The sequence below is a fragment of the Lissotriton helveticus genome, chromosome 7 (assembly GCF_964261635.1).
Source record: "Lissotriton helveticus chromosome 7, aLisHel1.1, whole genome shotgun sequence".
Classification (NCBI taxonomy): Eukaryota; Metazoa; Chordata; class Amphibia; order Caudata; family Salamandridae; genus Lissotriton; species Lissotriton helveticus.
This window is the reverse complement of record NC_136068.1, coordinates 1,294,558,330-1,294,582,022: the sequence shown is the minus strand read 5'-3', so window position 1 is coordinate 1,294,582,022 and position 23,693 is coordinate 1,294,558,330.

The window sequence follows — 23,693 nt, the reverse complement described above, 5'->3', positions numbered from 1 at the left end:
GCAGGTGACATGAGGGAGTCTTGGAGGGGTCAACCAACAGTGGACAATGTGGCATGTATATAGATACAATCAATTTGCCTTATTTCTTTTTGTACAGCCTAAGATTTTTCTTTGTACAGCCTAGGTTCCACTACACTACACATGGAGGAGCGCAGATACTTAGAACATGCATGAAATTGATTGTATCTCTATACATGCCGCATTGTCCCCTTTGCCTTTCAGATACCCTTCACGCAGGATCTGTAAGTAACAAGATCCACCACATTCACAGCGCACTTTAGGGTGTGCGCTGATATATACACCCCAGTGGCCTCTCATAACTCTTTTGGCCACAAGCACTATTTTTGGTCCTGATGAAAGCCTCACGATTAGCGTAGAAGGCTGAAACTAGTTGACCTACACCTATTTTGGGATATTGAGGCACATTTACACCTCATATATATCCCGACTATGTTTTTGCCCATGTCCTAGGACCCTACAATTAAAACTTTTATAAGGGCATTTCCTATAGGCATTTTTATCAATTAATTTCACTTCACATAGCACTTCACTTTTCACAAATCAACCTGCTCCGCTGTAATCAGGCGTCGAAGCACAGCTGGATTGCTTTCGACAATCCAGCTAGACCCCGATGATGAAGCATGCCACTTACTAGGTAGGTGGGTGAGGGGTTTCCTAAGACAACAACCTGTTGTCTGCTATCCTCAACTAAGGTACTGGTCGACAACCATGACCTCAACCTGTTAAAGGACTTGTCCACGTTGTTTTTCGTAAGAATGGACTTAGACACTGAAGGGGTACAGTGCTCATGCAACGGTACCCTCACCAGTGGTATAGTGCACCCAGCTAGAGGGGTGTCTTACTTATACCATAACAGTGGTTTGCAGGCATGGCACACAGGAATGTGTACCATATTGACACTTCACTTGTCTCTGCACCAAAACACGCAGCCTGCAATGACAGTGTGTGTGTGTTAAGGAACAGAGCCTCTAAGGGTGGCACAATATGTGCTGCATCCCTTAGAGGCCTTCCCTGGTCACAGTGCCCTTGGTACCTATGGTACCTTTTACAAGGAACTTACATGTGGCCACAGAGGCGCCAAATGGGGGTTCAAAGGTACAGTTTTGGGAAAGAACACAAGCCCTGGAAACCTGATTGGCAGGGACCCAGGGCACATCAAGTCAAAGTGCATCAGAAATCTGGCAAAAAGTGGGAGGGTAACTGCAACAGAAACCCAGCTTCCTACAGGGTGTCAATATTTTTACTGGAATATCAGGACCTTCTCACAGTTATCAAAGCAGAAAAAACCAAAGGACGTTTTACTTGGTCAGGAAACCCATTATATTTTGTTCAAGATCTGGTTAAAGCTACAGCAGACAGACGGAAGAAATTTCTAGACATGTGACCTGGGTCACGTTCTCTTGGAGCCAGATTTGGTCTTTTCAATCCATGCTTCTTTAACCCTTTCCATGCACAGGGTGGGCTGGAGCCGGTATGCGCCACTGTGCTCATGTGCGCAGGGCGGCTCCTGGACGTCCTCGCAAACGGCATTTGAAATCCCTCTGGTGCGGCAACAGAGGGATTTCCTTTAACCCCCAACAGCCTCAGGAGCTGGGGAAGAACTTCTCCATCTCCCGAGGCTGTATGTGTGGTTTCCCTGAAATGACGATCAGTGCGCACGTCGCGCTGACATTATTTCAGTGAAACCGAAACTGAAATGAGCTGATAGGCTTATTTCAGTTTCACTTTCTATGTGCTCAGGGGGCTATCTCAGCCATTCAGCACATAGAAAGTCAGGAGAGGTATCGTTGGAAACGGGAGAATCTCCCCTTTCCAATGGTACCCATCCCTAGTGAATCCCTGCTTGGGAATCGCCCCAGGAGGGCGATCCCCAAGCAGGGATTCACCCCCTAGTCACCAGGGCCTTTGCTCCCCCTAAAATTAATTCACTAGAATCAGTCTTCCTGCCCCCTCCTGGGGGTCATTAGCCCCCAATCTGCCCCTCCGGGGGAGAGGGGGGGCGAAAGCCCATTGGATGCCGCTGATTTTTTTTCATTGAATTTAGGGGTGGGGGTTGCCCAAGATGGGCATGCCAATGCCCCCATCTCCCTCCCCCAAAATACCAGTCTTTCTGCACGCCCCCCCTTGGGAGGCAGATGGGGGCATTAGCCTCTGATCGGCCTTCCTGGGGGGAAAGAGGGGGGGGGGGCAGAAAGCACACTAGGCTCCAGGGATTTTATTTTTTATACGTAGATGTGAGGGCTGCCCAAAATGGGCATGCCAATGCATCCACCCCCCAAAATAAATCCCAGTCTTCCTACACCCCCCCCCCCCCCACCCCCCGGAGGCAGATGGGGGCAATAGTCCCTAATCTGCCCCTGGAGGGTCTGAAAGCCTATGAGGCACCAGGGATTTTTTTTTGTATTCATAGGGGTGGGGGCTGCCAACAATGAGCATGCTAATGCCCCCACATCCAAAAAAGGCTTTCTGCCCCCCAGAAGGCTGATTGGAGTAATAGTCCCTTATCTGCCCCCCCCACAGAGGGCAGAAAGCCCACTGGCACCTTTTGGCTGCTTCAGTGTTATTTTTATTCTCATCAGCACCCAAGCGGGGCAGAAAACCACTAGAAACCAGGGAGAGATTGTGTGCGTGTGTAAACTGGAGAATGGGTTACGGTCTGCATGTACTGACCTTTGGCTGCCAATTTGCTGGCAGTGTGTGTGGACCTGCACTTGGCTGATGTGTGGGTGGACTAACGCTTGAAGACGGTGTGTGTAGCGCTTGCCTGGTGGTGTACGTGGACTGGTGCTTGGCTGGCTGTGTGCATGAATGGTGCTTGGCTGCAGGGTCGGACTGGCTGTAGTGGGCAGCCAGGCTTTTCCCCGGTGGGCGAGTTTTCTGGACATGGGGTTCAATTTTTGTCACTGGGGGCCAGTTTTGCAGCAGTGCTGCAATTTCGGGCCCCAGTAACAAGAGCCAGAGCAGTGCTTTTTACTGGCTTTTGGCCCCCCACAATCTCTACACTTTTTTGGCCTTTCCATATCATAGGCAGTCGGCCCAGCCACATAAGTACGGTATCATTTTTATCGGGAGACTGAGAGGAACACCGAGTTGAAGGAAATTTGTGCCGTGCGGTGATCCCACAACTTTCTCACACAGATATTAGAGGAGAATGTGACTTTTTACTAAATGTGAGGTTTGCAGCGGATTCTGGGAAGGAAAATGTTGGGGAATTAACGCAAGCCACACCTCCGTGGACTCCCACGGGTGTCTAGTTTTCAGAAATATCTGGGTTTTTAGGTTCCCTAGATGCCTCCAAACTCGGGACCAAAAACATAGGTGCCCACCTATCTATCACAAAATGTCCTGATTAGGTAAGTCAGAGCAGGCCAGAGCAAGCAGGGGAGCTGACTGGAATCAAAGAAGTCCTTAGAAAGGACCCGAAGATCTCTGGAGACGAGAGTCGCCCAGTCTTAGCAACGGCCAGCCGTCGCGATGCATAGGGACTCGGTTTCAGCAGTGCCGACGAGTGATACTGGACTCAGACTCGTTCTGAGGACAGTGTAGGCCTCGAGGGAGTTGTAGAGCTGCCATCTGTGTTACTGAGCCTGTTGAAGTCCGTAGAAGCTCAGGATCAGCATACCTGTCAGCTATGTTGCGGTGCCTGCAGATGCAGGGGAGAGACTCCTTCACCCATGGGAGTTTCCTTCAGGTGTCTTGGATGTCAACAGGCCCTGTGAGGATCCTGTATGGAGCACGGACACTGATGGTGCAGCACACTTGCAGGAGGATGAGCCCTGGAGCAGTCCTTGTTGGTTGCATCTCGGTTCCCAAAGCGAAGTTCGATGCAGTCAGTCCGATATGGTCAGTCCGACGCGGTCAGAGTTTCCATATGGATGAAGTTGATGCAGAGTTGAATTCCCATGACGAATTTAGGGACCCACCCTGAGGCAAGCCCTTAGGAAAGGGTTGCGATTGATTCAGGGGTCCCTCCCAGAGGAGAGTCTGGACAGTGAGGAGGATACTCCCATGTCCTTTGTCCAGTTTTGGGCCAGAGCAGGAGCCAACAGCTCCCTGAGCTGGTTTTAATTGGAGTATGCATGGAAGGCACCAAATGTGGCCCTCATGCAGTGGTGCTGGAAAGCGTCCCCACACTGTCATACTATACTAAACCCTGTCTGGGAGGTGGTCACACCTCCCTGTTCTGCCTTCCCCTGCTCGAGCTTGGCTCAGAAGCAGGAGGACAGAAACCCATCTCTGGCCAGCTGCTTCCCTAGCTTGCTGTCTGGTTCTGGAAGACTGATACTCGGAGCACTGAGGGCCTCCCGGAGGAGCTTTACAGTGCATGGAATCATACCTCCAAAAAACAGCAGCAAATTTCCCTTTTCCACATTTTATCAAGGATGATGATCCTAGTGGATCCTTAGAGTTTCATGCACCCACCCCAGCAACTATGAGTAGAGTCAATGCTAGAATTACCAAATGTACAGACTTCTTTGTAACAGTTCTTTAGTAAGAGCACCTTAACACTCATGAGCTTAAAATTCAATCATTTATTGAAAATGTGTTATTAAAATATCAGTATACTACTGAGGTCATAATGTACATCATTTCTAATTCAGTAATCACAATTATAAAAGCATTTTCATTAAAATCATACCAAAAAAAATTTATTACAAGAATATATAAAAATTATTTTCCTTTTTGGTCACTTTACAGTTAATGAAGAACAAACAATTTGTATACACGGCGTTTCGGTGTCATACACAGTCTTGCACCTTCTTCAGGACTTTGTTCTTTACAAGTACATCTATTGGCTATGGATGGGATATCCAATAGTTTATGTAATTAAAAGCTCGGCATATCCAAAAATTGAGCAAGCTAGGGGTTATTTCCTTCCTGGCAAGTTATTTGGATATCCGGGTGGGTTTTTTCATCTTTCAATGCCTTACGAAGAAGGATTTGCTTGCTTCTTTTCTGTAAGGTGTGAATAGGCGATGTAGTTATCATTAAAAATTAGTTTCTCTTCTTCGGGGTAAGGGGACGTCTTTTTATTACAGATGTCCGAGTTTCTTGCATGTGTACCTTAATTATATATTTAGAAAGGATTCTTGGTCCTCCTCTAGTGGTTTCTCTTGATCTTTATATAATTCAATCAGAGCCCACTCTGTTGGAATTTAAGAAATTGTTCCAAATGGTGATCAGACGAATCCTGCATTCAGGGGTCCCTCCCAGAGGAGGGTCTGGACAGTGAGGAGGATACTCCCATGTCCTTTGTCCAGTTTTGGGCCAGAGCAGGAGCCAACGGCTCCCTGAGCTAGTTTTAATTGGAGTATGCATGGAAGGCACCAAATGTGCCCCTCATGCAGTGGTGCTGGAAAGCGTCCCCACCCTGTCCCACTATACTAAACCCTGTCTGGGAGGTGGTTACACCTCCCTGTTCTGCCTTCCCCTGCTCGAGCTTGGCTCAGAAGCAGGAGGACAGAAACCCATCTCTGGCCAGCTGCTTCCCTAGCTTGCTGTCTGGTTCTGGAAGACTGATACTCGGAGCACTGAGGGCCTCCCGGAGGAGCTTTACAGTGCATGGAATCATACCTCCCACACCGTTTCTTGTATGGGGGTATGATTCCAAAAGGTTTGATACCCAACATGCCACGGTTCATTACAGCCAGTTTAGAGATGGTCATCGCGTAATGACTCAGGGCCCCTCTATGTGTTATAATGGCTGATGCACTTACAACCCGGAAGAATGGACTCCGATGAATGTAGGGGTGCCCTGCTCATGCAGGGGCACCCTCACACTTAGGATCCAGCACCCTGCCTTCAGGATTGAAAGGCCTGCCTTAGGGGTGACTTATAGGTTTTAAGTGTAGTGACCTCAGATATAGGGAAACCTGTATCTGTTGCAAGTGGGGAAAGCACCAGCTTACACAGGTTGCAATGGCAGGCCTGGTGTCACAATTTGAGTGATATCTCATGGGTGGCATAATATATGCTGCAGCCTATGGGAGACCCCTGGTGTACCTATGCCCTGGGTACCTTAGTACCATATACTAGGGTCTTGCAAGGGTACACCAGTAGCCAATCTGCAGGGTACCTAGTTAATCACCATGTCCAATTTAGGGCAGAAGAACAGAGACTGGGGTCCTGATTAGCAGGATCCCAGTCAGACTAGTCAGAAAAACATGACACCAGCAAAAAGTTGGGGTGACCATGAAAGCAGATCCTACTTTCCAACCCCCACCAAGACAAGTACAGCCAAGATAGCTAAACCAACGGCCCAAAGCAGCACAGCTTAAGTAGGTAGCACCCAAGGAGAAGAAAAAATAAACACGGCAACGGAGGAGTGTCACACCCCACAAGTGCTTCCAGAGGTTGGTTTGCACCTGAGTAGGCTGAATACATATTGGCTTAAGAGCCGAGGTCTCACAGGGAGAAGAAAAGGAACAAGGAGAAGGTGTGCTGTGTGTGTGCGCCCCCGTGGCTTTCTGACACCACTGCAAGAGAGCAACGGGCCCGGAAAGTGCCAGTCAAGGGCGCCCATGAAGTAGAACCGCGAGTGCGAACTCAGAGGTGCACAGAGGGCCACACCAGCAAACCTGACAGAACGGGCAGGAGCCCGGGAGAGAGTGACCTCTCCGGAGAGAAGAAGCAATGCTGAACAGGAAGATGCCATGCCAGCCGGACACATGTGACAGAATGGCCACCATTGGCCCAGCATTGAGCATGTCACACGATCTGACCGACCCTGTCAAACATGCCTGAATGGAGGCAGGAGCAAGGGCCACAACATAGCAGGCTTGAGGCACAAGCGCTATGCCCATGAGCAAAGAAGGTGACCCTCCATCCAGGTTGATCAGCACCGCAAAGATCACTGAGGAGGGGATGGGGCCTGCGAGAGGTCAACGAGGAGAAGTATGTCCTATCAGCAGGACAGACATGTGACAGATCCGCAGCAAAGAAAAGACACCGACCTAGGAACCAGACGCGAACAGCGAGATGTCCATGTACAGTGAACATGAGACACTTAGCATGACACCACATCAGAGTGTGGAACCTGATCGGAAGTAGCATGACACCACATCAGAGTGTGAAACCTGATCGGAAGTAGAGAAGAGCATGGCAGGATGCCACATTGTGAAGGAGGAGAGAAGAGTGGCAGGATGAAACAGGGTGAACAACCACCACAGGTGGGCAAGAGAGGAGGGAGAAGAGTGACAGGACCAAGGACCTGTGCCACTACCGGAGAGGGCATACATCAACACAAGCCAGCCACTGGGAAGCAGAGATGTCACTTGAGACAGCTTAATGGGAGGACCAACTGTAAGCCGCGAATATGCCTCATTATCACGCAGTCTTTTTCCCAGCAGGGAATTACAACGCGATCGTTACAACGACTGCGTTGTAATTCCGCATACCATTACCTCGATAGTCGTAACAACGACTTGCGGAGGGGGGCGCTGGATGTTGGAATAGTATAATGTACTATTCTAACTCCAGTCTTTGCGGACAGTAGGGAAGGTGTTGGATTTTAAATCCAACACCTTCTACCCCCCCCCCCCCTTTCTACCCTCCTACGCAAGTCATTGTTCCGACTTGCGGAGTAATGGTATGCGGGGAAAAAGTTTTGTGGTAAACGTTTGAATTTGAATTTGAATTTATAATGTGCAACAGCTACCCAAAAAGGGTTTCCCGGCGCAGACCGCAGATCCAAGAGGGGCTGGCGTCAAGGTTGCCGGTTAGTTGTTAAAGAGCCATGTCTTCAAGGATTTGCTTAATTGAATGTAGTCGATCTCATTGCGTAGTGCTGTAGGCAATGCATTCCAAAGGGAGGGACCTAGATACAAGAAAGACCTTCCACTGATCCAGGAAAGTTTGATTTTGGGAACGATGAATTTCCCTTGCTTGGAAGAACGGAGATTTCGAGAGGGGAAATAGGGGCAGACCAGGGATTGAAGATATTTTGGGGTATTTCCTGCTTTAATTTTGTGCATGAAACTCAGGGCTTTGAATTTGGCTCGGTTTTCAATCCTGAGCCAGTGCAGGCTCCGTAGGTATTGAGAGGTGGGAGTGGCTCTTGGAACCTTACATAACAGCCTGGCTGCACAGTTCTGATCCGTCTGCAGTCTGCGTGTTATGGCTTTGTTAGAGCCCAGGTATAGCACGTTTCCATAGTCAAGCCTTGATGTTATCAGGGCATTGACCACAGTTTTCTGGGTGGACTCTGGCAGCATCCAACAGATTTTTTTAGCCATTTGAGGATAGCAAAACACGTAGCTGTAACTTTTCTGCGTTTGAGTGCATGCTGAGCGAGTCATCGATGATTACGCGCTTGGGGAGAGGGAGTGGGAAGAGCACCCATTTCACATGGCCAGTGTTGGAGCCCCTATAGATCTTTGTTTTTACCAAATATGATCACTTCGGTTTTTTCACCGTTTAATTTGAGATAGTTTTGTTGCATCCATGATGCTATTTTGACTAAGCCCATTTTTAGGGGGGGGGGGGGGAGTCCTAGGCATTCGATGAAGAAAGAGAAAAGATAAGTTGTGAATCATCGGCATATGAATATAACACCAATCCAGATTTCTCTACCACTTTGGCCAGGGGACTCACATACAAATTAAAAAGAAGAGGACTAAGTATGGAGCCCTGTGGCACCCAATGGGCAAAGACGTGCGTGTCAGAGCAGGCTGTATGGGAGAAAACTTGAAATGTGGGATTGGTCAGAAATGAGGAAAGCCAGTTGAGAGCTGAGCCCCGGATGCCCAAGGAGCTAAGAGTTGTTTACCGTGAGCCGCAGCAAGCGCGATCTTCGTCCAGGCCCCACGCTTCACAGTGCGACTGTCAATCATCGGTCACCAGCTGCTTGGCAATGATGGCATCCCAGCTAGCAAGTCCACCTGCCAAAAGATAACTACCAGTGGCCACAAAGTCACTTCAGTCCTCCTCACTCCAAAATATCGCCTCAAGCAAGATATCGCCACCTGTCGCCCTAGTGTAAGAAGGTAATCGTCCTCTTTACCCAGGTGCAGCACCAGAAACACCTAAGGAGCATCACACTACCAGAGTGGATCCAAATGCCTGAAACATCCGGAGACCAACAAGACATTCCTGGCGGCATGGGTGGCTGGCCACCCAGAGACCTTCTGTGAGCGCCCTTGAACCTGAGGCCTGCCGAGGAGAGCATGCTCGACCAATGGACCATCAACACTTGCGTTTGCACGAGGCTTGGCGTGGCCCTGTTGGGAGTTCTGCAATGACCCCTCTGCTCGGCCTACGAGAGGCCCCACACAGCCCACGCAGTCACGTGGCAATCTAGGGGCAAGGGCCTCAAGGTAATTCCGGAGTGATGGGGAATCCCAACAAGAGAGATGTGTCTGCAGCAGCTCCACAACAGGTTGCGGGAAGCATGGAGGTTGCAGACAGAGAAGGCACGTCACCTAAGTCCTGATGGCCAGAGCACACAAACCAAAAGACCCCACCCTTTGTGGCTGCGGGAGCGACTTGGCTGTGGTTCTGTTTGGCAGTTCCTCAGCGACACCTTCGTGCGGCCTACAAGAAGCCCTGCATAGTGCACACGGTTCTGTAGCAGCCCGGCTGAAAGGGCCTCAATGAGACTCCTTTGAGAGAGGAGTCCAAGCAGGAGAGACAAGTCTGAAGTTGCTCTACCAGTGGGCACTGGGAAGCATCATCGCCTTCAAAGAAGGCCCTCGTCCACCATGTCATTCCCAGTCTTTGCAGGTTGTCTGTCTACCGGAGCCTGAGTTCCTTCAAGAAGATCTCCGTAGTGGACTCCACCACCACTCCGGATGCACTCGTTGAGCTATGTAAATAGTCTCCGACACTGAAAGACCATGCCTGTCCGAACTAATTCACCAAGGTGGACTCTGGGGGCCCAGAGCAAATACTTTACCAGCGTCCAGCACTCTGCATCTGCCGTGAGGGGAACGGCCGCTACGGGGGGAGTCCTGACAACGCCGTGAGGGAAACGGCAGGACTACATCCCCCAGGTGCCCCGGCGGCGCACACCTGACGCCAGGAACACCGCGCCCGGAGGCGCTTGATAAGGAGAGAGCGTCGAGCGCTCAGGGGGGCCCAGAGCAAATACTTTACCAGCGTCCAGCACTCTGCATCTGCCGTGAGGGGAACGGCCGCTACGGGGGGAGTCCTGACAACGCCGTGAGGGAAACGGCAGGACTACATCCCCCAGGTGCCCCGGCGGCGCACACCTGACGCCAGGAACACCGCGCCCGGAGGCACCCGGAGGCGCTTGATAAGGAGAGAGCGCCGAGCACTCAGGGGGGCCCAGAGCAAATACTTTACCAGCGTCCAGCACTCTGCATCTGCCGTGAGGGGAACGGCCGCTACGGGGGGGGTCCTGACAACGCCGTGAGGGAAACGGCAGGACTACATCCCCCAGGTGCCCCGGCGGCGCACACCTGACGCCAGGAACACCGCGCCCGGAGGCGCTTGATAAGGAGAGAGCGCCTCCCGCACCCGCGGGACGCGCGCGGGACGCACCGGACTAAGCCCGGGCAAAGGGCGGCCCCTCTTTGGCCCTCAGTGGCCGGAAGAGGACGGGACGGGCCACGGACCCTGGTTCCAACTCAAGGACCTAGAACATTTAAGTGAGACATTGAACTACTCTTATTACATTGTCCTTTATTTTATTTTTGTACTGTAGGGAAACTGTTGCATTACATTGAGGTAATATAGCTTTTTCGTTACCTGCTAACATGCCTACAATAACTATGGATCTATCGACATCTGGCCTACGCACCATGGATAATTTCCTGGTGAAAAAAATTATGCTAATAAATAAGGAACGTAGGGCTTCTTTAGGCAGTAAAGGTTTTCCCCCTGTCATGGATATCATGCCCAATGTAACTGCAGAAGTATTAGAAGGCACTCTAGAACATGCCCCGCATAGTATGGAGGGACCCAGCATAGCGATACAGGCACAGGCACACTCTGAGAAGCCTGTGGACCTGCTTAACACTTCGGAGGAAGACTCAGCAGTGGAAGTGTCATTAGAGGCCCCTTCTACACAAAGGCCAGTGAGGAAGTGCAGAAAGAATCAGAGGAGGCGTGGGGGGAAATCTTCAAAAACTAAATCTCACACTAATCCACCCAATAACTCCAAAGCCACTAACGCTAACAGCGCAAGCAACCAGGGCCAAGAAGATCCTAACCACGAGGGCAGTAATAATGAGGGAAGCGTGATCTTGTCTGACTCCAACTTAGAAGCATTAATAATCACGATTGTAGGAAAGCTGGAGACCAAAATTTCAGATTTAATCACCCCAATAATGTCCAGGTTGGACATAGTAGCTGCTGAGGTAGAAAGATTGGGCAGTTTGGTGGCGGCACATTTGACCTCCGCCCCAGGAGTTACAGCCCCAAAAATTATTTCTGTTAGGGATGGGAAGGAGAATGCAGCCAGGGGACAGAGTGTGCAGCAGCAGCAGCAGCCAAAACCTCAAAGTTCGGTTGGCGCGGGGGCTGTGTCATCTACAGCTCCAGTAAACCAGCCAATTCAACAGGCCCCTGTATCCCTAGGTACCCGTGCAGTGGCCCCACAGAGGGCTAGACTTAGGAATGTAAATCTCCCCCCTGACTGTGTGCCATACGTGGTGGTGTTAACCAATGTTCCACGTTATGAGGAAGTACCAGCCCAACCACACGGAGAATCTTACGACTCCCTAAAAAACAAAACGGTGGCGTGGCTAAATAAAAACTGTGGTTACCCATCTCACTACTATGACCAAATCATATCTACTGAAAGGGTCAATTGTGTTGGCCCTTCGAGGAAAGCGACCACGGGGGACTGCGTGGTTGTTAATTTCCAGCACCCCCAACATGTCGCAACAGTCTTACTGCGCGCATCCTCACTGGTTTACAATGCAAACAGTGTCTGCGTGCGCCCCCTGGGATACTTCTATGCGCCTGACCAGAACTCCACTAAATATTCGCCTAAAAATCCTCGTGGGTATAGGCCTATATCACATGCTCAGACCCCAAGTCCGGTAGTACCATATATGTATAATAAGAATATCAATGGGCTGAATGGTCGGCAGACACTAGCAGTAAATTCGAATGGTTGGCAGACACCGACAGCAAATCTTAATGCTGACAACCAGAATTTAAGAGGGTACAGTGTCCCCATACATAATCGTTTCGAAATGTTTTCAGGGCTGGATGCCTGCGACTGACTGAGGGTCTCGGAGAGTCAGAGTACCGTACAGCCTCCTGCAGCACAACAGATAGAGGTGATTTCACCAACAATACCAAAAAATAATGTGATATGTTGGAATGTGGCGGGCTTAGAAAACAAAATGCAAGACGAAAGCTGGCTATCATACATTAGAGGCTTTCAGATCATCTGCCTACAAGAGACTTGGTCAGTAAAATTTGAAATGTACATTGAAGGTTATAAGGCATACTTTGTACCTGCTGTATCAGCAAACCGGGGAAGACCTAAGGGTGGTATGGTAATGTTTATATCGGTAGCTCTGAAATGTACAATTGTTAGTAGGCCCTCAAGCAATCTTGGTATACAAGGTCTAGTTTTATCTGCGGGCAATTGTAAGGTTGGTTTGATCAATTTTTATAATTCTATTAACAATGCTACAAGTTACGGCAACTTAGAAATTTTAAATGATTATATAGGCACCTCAATGAGGGATTGTTCACATAACTTGTTGATCATGGGCGATTTTAACATTCACCCTTGTGGTGACCCCGTGGGGAAAAACCTCCAGGAATTACACTGTTCCAGAATAAATGGTCTACACCTGGAACATACTGTGGAGGGGGCCTATTTTAATAACTTTCTCAATGATCATGGTCTCACTATAGCAATGGCATTATGTGACCCCTCAAAGCGTTTTCTTACCCCAACTTTTAAAGGGCATGGGAAGGGGACGTTTATTGATTATATGCTGTTAACCTTGCCCATGCAGGTCTTTGTGCGTTCATTCTCTATAGACATTAACCCACTTAGCGATCATAACCCTTTGACTATACATTTAAGGGGGCCATGGGTGGCCAGTGAAAGTCGTAACCTGGTTAAGGGTAGGGTAACAGCAATTGATGGCAGACGCCGCCTAAAATGGTCCATGTGCACTCCGGACCTCATATACCAGAACATCCAAAATAACTGTAGGGATATAATCGCTAGATGCACTCAGGTTGATTCTGATCCAACCCAGGTTCTGTCTGATTTTCAGAGTTTAACAGATACAATAGCTATTTCAATGACAGAACCTTTAAAGAGTAGAGGGAGGGAGGGCCCGAGGTGGTTCAATAAGGAATGCTCTAAAGCAGCTCGTGATCTCAGAGCGGCCTTGTCGTTAAAACCAAGAAACAAGGAATTAGTACAGAGATCTCGAAAAGAGTACAAATCAGTCATTGCCTCACGGAAGGAGGTACTGAAGAATGAGGCTTGGGCTGAGATCCTGGAACCACAAACGCTGAAAAACAGTGCTAGATTTTGGGCGGCGCTTAAGAAACCCTTCCTGGTGAAAGACTCGGGGGAGGGGTTAGAATGTGTTATAACAAAAGATGAATGGGCTGCACATTTTAAACAACTGTACGGGGGATGTGAAACTAATGCGGTATCCTTTGAATGCACCAAAGGGGGTCCTTGCTTGAATGTCAGTATAGGAGAGGTTTTGGTGGGAATAGAAGGGCTCACAGTGGGTAAATCACCAGGCCCTGATGGGATACCCCCGGATCTCTTCAAATCTGATCCTAATTTCTGGGCCCCGATTATTGTGGCGGTTATCAACGCAGCCGCGAGAGTTGGATGCCCGCTATCATGGGGGCTTGCCTATTTTTAAAAAGGGGGACAGGGATAGCCCCCTTTGTTATAGGCCTATCTCCTTGATTAACTCCATGGCGAAATTAGTGGGGAGAATTGTATTGCGGCGACTCTCTGAGTGGACACGGGACAACAATATTATGTCTATCACCCAATATGGTTTTTGTAACGGCCGCTCGACCACAACTCAATGTCTAAATCTCTTCTTAATACTTAGTAAATATACTATTGCCCAAAAGGGCACAGTCCATCTGGCCTTCATGGACCTATCCTCAGCTTTCGATTGTGTCAACAGGGGGAAGCTGTGGGGGTCCATGAGGGATAAGGGAGTAGACAGCGGCATTATACATTTTCTGGTTGACCTCCATAGCAACACAAGTGCAAACATAAGGTATTGCCAAGACCTGTCAGTAACTGATGATTTTAGAACCGGGAAGGGGGTGAGGCAAGGCTGCATATTAGCCCCTTTCCTTTTTAATTTTTATATAAATGAGCTGGATGGCGTTTTACAGGAGGTGAAATCAGACAGTCCGAGAGTGGGGAAAAGAAGCATCCCCGTTCTGCCATACGCAGATGATGTGGTGTTGTTAGCAAGAACTGAAAAAGGCCTCCAATTGCTACTTAATGCATTTAAAAAATGCATGGAAGACAGAGATTTGTTAGTGAACAACTCTAAATCTTTCATTATGCAGGTGGGGAAACAGCCAAAGAGACAATATACTTTCAAACTAGATAAGGCAGTAATACCACTTTCTAATACATTCTCCTATCTAGGAGTACTCTTTGACTCCAAATTATCCTGGGCCCCGCAACTTGCTAAGAAAAAAAGTGATGTGACTAAGGTTAATGCCTCCATTTTCAACTTCGCTTCCAAGCTTGGTAAAAAGCCTACGGCTGCTATGATTAAACTATATGACGCAAAATCTGTAGCAACCGCAGCATACGGGAGGGAGCTCTGGGGCTACATGGCTGGGGAACAACTTCAGACCATAGAAAATTCGTTTTATAAACGGCTCCTGTGTGTTCCAGTCTCCACTTCCAACTTTGTGGTCCATGAGGAACTAGGAGTGGGGTATTTGAGCGATATCCTGTCCCTACGACCTCTGTTATGCTGGCTGAAAATGTGGTTATGTGAAGAAATTCCCCTAACACATTTAATTGCTAATGATTTCATGGCCCTCGCGAATGCGTCAGGCACTCCCTGGCTGAACTACTTAAAAACCTGTTTTACTGAAATGGGTCGTCCTGATCTGTTTGAACATCCGTCAGGAATTGGAAAGGCGGACATTGATCTAGTCAAGCAGGTGTTTCTTCAGCATAAGAAGGCTGAGAGGGAGGGTGCTGAGCTACAAAAAGTTAGTGTAAGGAAATTTATCATGGTTAAAACATGTTTGACAGCAGAGTCTTATCTACTCGGCACTTTCAGTACCCATGACAAGTTTTTGCTAACAAGATTTAGATTCAACCTGTTTCAACATCTGCTTATTAGACCCAAAAAGGAGAGCTTCTGTAAAAATCTATCACCCTGTGGCTGCGACGGAAAGTCTCCACAGGACATGATGCATTTTATGTTTTTATGCAGATTTTATGAATTCCCTCGTAAACGCTTTTTAATTGCTCTTTTAAAAAAAATGAATTTTAATCAGATACGACCAGCCTTTTTATATTTACAATTGCTACACATTAATAGTGTCCTTCAAGTTCTTGAATTTTTAAAATTGGCTTTTAAACTGCGATTGTGTCTGGACCAATGAACGAACTAATGGATGTAATGTTTTCAGTTCTCTCATCATCTGTAACTACATGTTATATAATGATATTTGAAGTATGTACTGTATGTTTTAATGTACTTTTATGGTTGAAATACACCAAATAAAGTTTCTTTTGAATTTGAATTTGACTAAAACCTCCTGTCTGTGTAGTCCAATTGTCCGGCAGATGGCCTGAAAAGACTCAATTGGTGCTCTGTATTGTTGTTTGTTTTCCACATGTGTTGGACCTTTGTTTGTTTCTTTTCCAATAATGTTTGGGAGGAATGTAGTGTCCCGCTGGACACATTCTACTGTTTAACCTTGTGCTGTAACCATACTTAACACCCACCCATCACAGGCGCCACCAGTCAGGTGACCCCAATAATAAAAGGGTCTGGGCGTACGTGCCCTGGGCCAGTTACCAGCACAATACCACAGTGTTCAGGGCCATCATTTCTAAGTATGTGGGAATAGAGCCCACTACACTATCTGTCAGTTTCTCACCAATATGGACTACTTGCACGATGCACGCATTAACCCTATGCATATTGACGTATCTATGACTCTGCAACTCCTTGAAAGAAACATACCTGTCCTTCCCAAATGAGCCCCATATTAGGAGTTACTAACTATGATACTTCTCAATTCCAGTCCTCACAAACGTATTACAAGCAACTATAACTCCGCAATGCCTGTCAACAAAACAAACCTTACTAATAAAGCAAAATGGGAGCGCGACTGGGACACATTACTGATGCAAAGTGGCGATGTTGCTGCTGGCAAATTCAAAATGTATAACTGAATGGTAAATGTACAGCGAAATATATATGTTAGTCTTATTACCCCCCTCCTGACCCCCCCAACCCCCAGAAACTGATTTAAGATATGGGTTGACTACGGACTCGGACTCGTAATGTTGGTGATGTGGGACCATGGGGGCTGACTTTCTCCATATATCTTGGTACTGCCCGCAGATCCAGGCATATTGACTGGAACTTATTACAGAGTTGAAGATTACAATAACCCTAGATGTTTCCCCATTAATAGCATCTCTGGGATCTTTATAAGATGACCCCAAGCCCTACAGGAAATTAGCTGCTATAGCATGTATTTATTTATTTATTTATTAACAGTTTTCTATAGCGCGGACATGACCCCTGGGTATCAGAGCGCTTAACATCATATGGTGTGGGTTACAAACACAATGTACACAGAGGAGTAAGACGTGCAGACTTAATAATGTCGTTTTAGACCTAATAACTAAAGGCTAATATCGGGGAAAACAATAAAGTATCAGTATTGATTAAGACCTGAGTTAACAATGTTCTGAGGCAGTATTTCTTTGAGGTTCAATCAATTCCTATATTGGGTATCTGGTCATAAAATCCATGACAAGTCTTCGGTTGCGTTTATCTTGTTTATGGGAGGAACTTGCTCATAAGAAAGTTCTTGATTTCTTTCTTGAATATTGTAGTGTTTGCAACTTTTCTGATGTTTGCAGGAAGGGAGTTCCAAATCCTGGGAGCTACACCTGAGAATGTCCTTTCATATGCTTTTTTCTTCTTAAAGATAGGTGGTTTCAAGAGCAGATAATTGGCACTCCTGACAAGTCTGTTTCTTCCTGAGATTTTTATTTTGTGGGCGAGATATTTAGGTGTGTTGTGATGAATCGCTTTATGGGTGATACATGCCATTTTCATCTGTACTCTGGCTTCATAGGGTAACCAGTTTAAGGCCTTCAAGTGAGGTTTGATATGGTCAAATTTCCTCGATCCTGTAATAAACCTTGCCGCTGCAGTGAGGCAGGCTTTTAGGGGTGCTGTTGAAATTTTAGGTAGACCAGCAAGTGTAGTACAACCATATTCGATCCTAGAGATAACCAGCGCTTGCACCGCTAGTTTCAGGTCTGCCGCTGTTAAAAAAGATTTCATCTTTCTCAGATAGTTGAAGTGGAAACGGGCGTTTTTTGCCATAGATTTAATGTGGGTTTTCATATCAAGGTTCTCATCCAGTGTGATTCCGTGAGATTTCGCAGAGTCAACTAGAGTTGGGATGCAATTTAATGCTGTAATCATTTTGGACCATTCTTTCACTAAGGATTGATTTTCTTGTGGTGAGATGAGTAAGAATTCTGTTTTGTTAGCGTTAAGCTTGAGATGATTGTTAGTTAACCATTTCAGCGATATTTTGAGGGCATCATTCATTGTGGTTATGTCTTCCAGGCTAGCAATCTTGATGTAAAGTTGCGTGTCATCTGCATACATGTGGTAGGATATTTTTGATTTCCGCAGAATTTCTGTAAGAGGTTCGATGTATAAGTTAAACAGAGAAGGAGATAAGGTGGATCCTTGCGGCACTCCAAGTGTGTTTGGGCATGATGGCGATAGTGCTTGGTTTACTAGGAATCTCTGAGTTCTGTTCTTTAAAAATTATTCGAACCATTTCAGTACCGTGCCAGACATTCCCATCCTGTCGTGAAGTCTGTTCAGTAATTTTTCGTGGTTGACTGTGTCAAATGCTGCTGACAAGTCTAGGAGGATGAGTAGACAAGATTGATTGCGATCTAGAGCTTGAAGTGCATCATCGACAATGTGTAGGATTGCTGTTTCCGTGCTATGATTTGCTCTGAATCCCGATTGGCAGTCATCTAGTAATGAGTAGTTGTCGATATGTTTACTCAGCTGATTCTGTACACATTTCTCTATGAGTTTGGCGAGAAAAGGGATGTTGGTCACTGGGCGATAGTTGTTTGGATCTGTTGGGTCCACTGTGGGTTTTTTGATGATCGGGACTACTTGTCCCGTCTTCAGGCTTTCTGGCAGGCACCCCTGTGTGAGTGAGGCGTTTATGATATCTGTCCATATTGGAATCATGTATGGCTGATTTCTTTCAAGCATTTCGATGGTAGTGGGTCGTTATAATTGTTGTTGGGTTTCGTGGTCGCAAGTGTTTTACCAATTCATTCTGGTCTAATAATGTGAAAGTGTTCCAGTGTGCATTGTTTTTAGTCGCCATGTTCGCATAATTCGGATCAGAAAGTGATGGAGGTGTGTTGTCTTTGATGTTATCTGCGGCGGTCTTAAGCTCTTCTTCCAACTTATTGGCTTTGTTAATGAAGAAGGTAGAAAATTCATCGCAACTTAGTTGTGTTTTAGTGACCTCTTAGACAGATTTTGCCAGCTTGTTAGATTGTTGTTTTATGATTTCGAATAATTTACGTGGTTTGTTTTTGGCGTTATAGAATTCAGTTCTGATAAATTCCTTTTTTGTGTTGATGATCTTCTTGTTATATTCATTTCTGATTTTTCTGAGTGATTTCAGTGTAGGGGAGGATGGGTGTTGTCTCCATTTTCTTTCTGCTCGTCTCAAATTACGTCTTTCTTCATTCAATATTCCATTGAACCATGGATTTTTATTCTTTTCCGTAACTCTTTTTAATTTGAGTGTTATGGTGGCATTGACTATTTTCGTTACTGTGGTATTGTAATGGTTCGTTAGATCGTTCACATTTTTCAAATTGTCAGGTTGGTTTAAGTCTCTCTTGCAACTTTCAGATAGCAAATCCATATTAGAGTCCCTGGTATCTCGGATCCATCTTTTCATTTTGGTAGTTTGAATCGTTTTTATTTTCTCCCGTGATGGTATTCGGAAGGTTATGGCGTGGTGATCTGACCAGTCGCACTGTTCAATGGAGAAAATTGAGATGTCCTTGTTCTTCGAGATAATCCAGTCCAGTGTAGCTCCTTTTGAGTGAGTTGGTTGAAGACATGCTTGGGATAGTTTTAGATCATTTAAAAATTCTTTAAAGGCGTTGACCTGTTTGTCGTTGTTGTCGTTCCAATGAAGATTGAAATCACCTAAAAATATATTATTAATGTCAGAGTTGGCGTTAGCAGTAATGATCTCCATCATTTGGTCAATGAAATTCATATTGTTTCCTGGTGGGTGATATAGGGCATGTAGGTTGCAGATCTGTTTGTTTGCCGATCTTATGTTGAGCCCTAGGTATTCGCATGATTCGAGGAGGTCGGATTGAAATTGGCCAACTTCTAAAGTCGATCTATGGATACAGGCAATACCCCCCCCTGTCCTTATCTGCCTGTCTAGTCTTAATATGTTGTATTGCGGTGGTACCAGAAGGTCCAGGACTGGCGATGAGGATTCAGATAACCAGGTTTCAGTCAGGATTGTTATGTCTATTTCTTGCTTGATGATGATGTCGGCTATGTACGAAGCATGTTTCGCCGCAGATCGACAGTTGAGCAGCAGACATTTTAGAGATTTCTCCATTTTGGTTGTAGTCATGTTTAACGGATCCGTGGATATTTGGATTTGTTGTAAGTTGTTGAAGTTTAATTTCCTTTCCTTCCTTGTGGATGTTCTGTTTATGTCTATCGCTACTCTTTTGATTTCCTGTGCTATCATGGGGTTTGATGATTCATATTCCTGGAGTAGTGATGGTATGTCTTCTTCGGTTAGATAATTTTGGTTCCCATCTGGTCTGTTTTGTCTGTCTGTCAATGGTAGAGATCTCTTGTAGTTTATCGCTATGGATGTATTTACTAGCTCTCCGATGAGTTCTACTTCATTCCGAGTATTTTTTGTGATATCACATAGTTTATCTATCCCTTTCATGGAGTTTTGTATATCCTGTGCTAGGTTGCTGATTTGTGTTTGGATCTCGCGGATTTTTCTCATGACCTTGGGTGCCGTAGTGTGAATAATCCTCCGTAAATTCCCATTTTCACTATTTCTGTTCCTGAGTTTCCGTTTAGAGCAATGTATCATTGATTTCTTGCTCTTTCCCTTCGGTTGATTAATATCTCTCTCATTGATTTCTGGGTTAGCCGTTCTGTCATGTTTTGTTGAACCACGGCTATATTTGTTGTTATATGTATTTTGTGTTCTCTCTGATTCATTCTCGATTAAGGAATTTTCTATTTCGCCTATGGCTCCAGGTTGAGGGACTTGTTCCCGTGGGTTATTCGATGGGGTATTGGTTTGTACAGGTTCATGTTGTTCTCTGGTTGGAGTAATATTTATAGTGTTGGTTTCAGCTGTGCTTAGGTTGTCTGTTGGCGTATTCTGGAGTTGTATCGGCCAAGTGTCTCTTATTTGCATAGCTTGTTCCGGTTTCAGTCGGACTTTGATTGGGCTAATACTTATAGGGTTATTGTCAGATGAGACTGGGGTGTCCGTTGACAGCTTCTGGTGTTGTGAAGGCCTAGCGCCTTTTATTTGTGTGGCTTGTTCCGGTTCCTGGTGGTCTCTAGTTGTTGAGCTACTTGTAGCGGGATTTTCGGGTGAGACGGGGTTGTCTTCTGAGCTACTCTGGTGAAGGAGTGGGTCGAGTTCTCCACATTTCTTTTTAGGGTAGAGAAGATGTTGTCGAATTTTTCCAGATTGTCGTTAGAGGCTTGGATCAACACTATTCCATTCTTAAAGATAGTTATGCAAATGTCCGCTCTGAGTTTAGAAGATGCTCTGGTCATAAATTTTGTTCCATGTGGGATGTTGGTAGTGGCTTTAATATGCAGCAGGTTTGTGAAGGTATTGCGCCATTTCGCCCTTCTTCTGGTGAAGAAAATCATATCTTTTATAATGATCCCTTTATCCATACAAAAGGAAGTGTCAGAGATCAATGTGTCAGGGTTTCTCCTCATGAGGTTATGCTTACATTTTTTGGCTGCATTTTTGGGGAGATATGTAGGGTATTGTATGTTGTAAGCGTTCCTGCCTATTCGTTCTAGGTACTTGTCTTCCATCTTGTGATATGTGTTGGCGTTGTAGACAATGGATGCCTACTTCCAAGTGGTATTGTAATTCTCTTAACATTAATTACTGGCTAGTAATTATCACAATTATATCAAGTATTATAACAATAGGATTATATAATTATAACAAGTATTATAACAATAGGATTATCCTAGTAATTGTAATTACTTAATAGATTCTTGTTATAGATTCCTCTTCCATGTAGTTTCTTCTGTATTCCACTAGAATGTGCTCTCTCCATACAATTGATTAACTAGCCCTTGTTATGATCTTATGGTGTTTAAATAGACCTTTCAAGATGTCCGCCGTTTGGTTGTTCTTCTATGGGCTGAAGACTTTCTCTCTTTCTACTCTTTGAATTTGTCCTCTTTCCCTTTCCATCATCTGTTTAGGATCTGAAGTTGGCTCCTTTCTCCCTGTCCAGTAAATTCGTCAGTCCTCTTTCAATTGCACCTGTCTCTGAATTGTTGCCATTTTGAAGTACTCTGTCTGCAGGCAGCAAGAGCTACATTTCCTTTCCCAAAGTGGATAGTCGAATTGTCCTAAGCGGCCGCCATTTTAAAGTCAGGCGCGCCGCTTCGAAATTTTCCTTCAATTTCACTTTCAGATCTTTAGTATAGTTATCTTATTTCAACCCCCGCTTGCGTTGCGTTCGGGAGCGCAGGGTCCCTTTAAATTCTTTCCAAGTGCTACACCTTCGCTCCGCCTCCGCTCCCGTCCCTCACCTCGGTTTGGTGCCGCTTCGGAGCTAAGCGCTCTTCACTCCTCGTTCCCCTTCTTACCGATTAGGCGCGCCTCTCCGATCGGGCTGCGATCCTCATCCCCAGTCCTAGGGGTATCGCAGAGGATACCTTGGTGTCAGCACGGAGGATATCTAGGGGCTGTAGAAGCACTCCCAAGGGGGCGCCGAACAGCCAGGGGCAACGCGGCAATCTGCTCTTCTGTGTCCCGTGATATCCGATGTCTTCGTCGGTGCGAGGCGATCGACGGTGCCAGGATGGATCGTCTTGTAGTCACCTTCCCGCGTCCCCGGGTGCCCTCAGCAGCCGATGATGGGGGCATTCTCGTAGTCCAGTGAGGAGCAGTCGCGTTGTACTTAGGTCTCTTCCTTCCAGGGTAGGTCGTAGTACTTTTATTCTTCTACCTCTTGATCCGCTGTTATCTGAGTGTCCGGGGGTGGGGGGTGGGGGGGGGGGGGTTTAATCAGGGATTTAAACTATATTAAGTTATCCCGAACCCTAGGAGCTCTCGCAGTGAGCTCCTACGCTGCGGCCATCTTGACCATCATTGTTGGGTAAACGCGGAGAGGCGATGCTTTGGAAAAGTAGAGCTGCCCCGAGCTGCGCACATTGGCTCGGTGATCTCACTAGATGTTCTATAAACTCCAAAATGTAAGGCATATTGTTACTGGAGAGGTCACATCCCAGGGATATTTTGAACAAAAGGAGGTACACTGAACACAATACATATAGTCTGTTGTTAGGTCATCAATCTCTTCTTTTATTTCAAAAAGAGTTCATAAAAACAGCCAACACGTTTCGTTCCCCAAAGATAAAACCTTTTGGAACTTCATAAGGGTTGTAACAAATAACATAAAACATATATAAGCAACAAAGAGAAAATAGTGAAGGATATTATCTGTGTAATTACACTACTCTTCGATATGGATAGGTTTGTTCTTGCACATGACATTTTGATCTCTTCGTGTCTACACTGTATGTTTGACGAGACTTTGTAATTACTGTTTGTTTAATGTACTGTATAACCAGCAAAGTGTACTTACAATATAACAAACTGAATATGTTGCTGTATCGCCTGCAATTGTTATTAAACTGAAAATAAAAGTTAAAACAAAAATACATGAAGCCTGAGCCATATTCTGAGCATATCTATATTAAGCAATGTGAGCCTCCTGTTAATAATTAATATATGTCTGTCCCAAGACATCTTTTTTTGTTAGTATACATATCAGAGAGATGTTGCAATCAATAAAGATTGGTACTCCTTGCAGACTTCAAAGAATGTGAAGCAAAATAATTGTTGGATAATCACTGTCTCATTCTATGTTGATCACCTGACTTCAGATGCATTCTTGTTTTAACGCCAAGTGAGGTGACTGTCCCCATATACGTTTCCATATATAGTGTCATTTGTTGGTGAAACTAAGGCCCCTCTAGTTGAGTAATTAGTTTGAGGGCATCTCATGTCTATTTATGATCTTAGCATAATTAACTGTATATGTCTTTTTGACAGTGCCGGTGTATAGAATCCTCCCCTTTGCCTGAAATTCTGTTTCAAGTAAACAGTTCCAACTTTGAACTGAGGAAAGAAATTGAACAAAGTAC